At 40.5% G+C, this 1,681-nt stretch overlaps 1 pseudogene; it reads left to right on the forward strand.

Moving 5' to 3' along the window:
* Positions 1-25: 25 nt before the first annotated feature.
* LOC111532068 lies at positions 26-577 on the forward strand (annotated as a pseudogene).
* Positions 578-1,681: the final 1,104 nt, after the last annotated feature.

Below are 1,681 nucleotides of genomic sequence, written 5' to 3' on the forward strand. Positions count from 1 at the left end.
CTCCCTCAGCTGATGAAAACCACCCAGCCCTGACCCTGCAGCTCTGAGAGCAGAGCCCAGCCCCCGAATTCTCAGGTGTTTTCATTTGGTGATCAGCGGCAAACACAGAAGACTCACCATGGAGTTTGTCCTGAGCTGGGTTTTCCTTGCTGCTATTTTAAAAGGTGATTTATGGAGAACTAGAGACGTTGAGTGTGAGTGGACATGAGTGAGAGAAACAGTGGCTATGTGTGGCAGTTTCTGACCAGGGTGTCTCTGTGTTTGCAGGTGTCCAGTGTGAGGTGCAGCTGGTGGAGTCTGGGGGAGGCTTGGTCCAGCCTGAGGGATCCCTGAGACTCTCCTGTGCAGCCTCTGGATTCACCTTCAGTGACCACTACATGAGCTGGGTCCGCCAGGCTCCAGGGAAGGGGCTGGAGTGGGTCGGCCATATTAAAAACAAAGCTAACAGTTACACGACAGAATACGCCGCGTCTGTGAAAGGCAGATTCACCATCTCAAGGGATGATTCAAAGAACACACTGTACTTGCAAATGAACAACCTGAAAACCGAGGACACAGCCGTGTATTACTGTGCTAGAGACACAGTGAGGCGAGCTCAGTGTGAGCCCAGACACAAACCTCCCTGCAGGGGCGCGCGGGGCCACCAGGAGGCGCATGGGACCCACTGAGGACGTGGCCGGTCCCAGGAGCAGGTGCAGGGCGAGGTTTCCTTTCTCAGCTGCTGGAGGCGGGTTTGTTTTTTCAGGACTCTGGAGCCGATAAGGTTGTAATATTTTGTTATGATTATTTGTCATGTTTTTATTGATATTTCTGTTTTAGTAATTTTTACATTTATATGTAGGGGTTTTTTTTGGTAGTTTGCTTTTATATTTTACGAAATACACTTTACATATCTATACACATATTTTATACATATGTATTAAATATATTTCTATTTTTATATTTTACAGAACATTCCATCTTAGTGGATATAATACAGTCCTATCCTTTCTAAACAGCTCCATAATATGTACCATAGTTTATCTTACCTCATTGATGAATATTCAGGTGGTTTTCAATTTTCTCCAGGGTATAAAACTAGGGTTACAAAATATATATCTAGAGTATTGTGAATGATAATCTCAAATGACTTTCCAAAGTATTGGTATATGTTCTGAGCAGCAGCGTAAAGGAGCCTATATTTTTGCCAATGCGTGGTAGTATTGGATTGTAAGATGGTATCTCGATATCTCAATGTGCATTACCTTAAATGCTGATGAAATTGAGATTCTTTTCCTATGTATATTCAACATTCACATTGTCTCTGCTGTGAAATGCTTGTTCATGTTTTCTACCCATTTTTCTACTGAGCTGTCTTTTTTTATTGAGTTGCAGAGCTCTTTATGTAGTCTGAATACTAAGCCTTTGTCAACTATAAGTGTTACAATGTCTTCTTCCATATTTTGGCATCTTTTCACTTCTTCATAGTATCTTTTGACAATCAGAAGCTCTTTAATTTAACATAATCAAATGTATTAATCTTTTCCTTTATGGCTAGTACATTTGAGGTCATATTAAAGAAATGTTTTCCTACTTTGAGGTCAGAAAGATATTTTCTCATATTTTTTTCTAGAATTTCTATAGTTTTGCCTTTAACATTTAAGTTCAGAATCTATTTGGATTTGATTTTTTATATGGGTAT

The sequence above is a fragment of the Piliocolobus tephrosceles genome, unplaced genomic scaffold (assembly GCF_002776525.5).
Source record: "Piliocolobus tephrosceles isolate RC106 unplaced genomic scaffold, ASM277652v3 unscaffolded_46010, whole genome shotgun sequence".
Taxonomy (NCBI): domain Eukaryota; kingdom Metazoa; phylum Chordata; class Mammalia; order Primates; family Cercopithecidae; genus Piliocolobus; species Piliocolobus tephrosceles.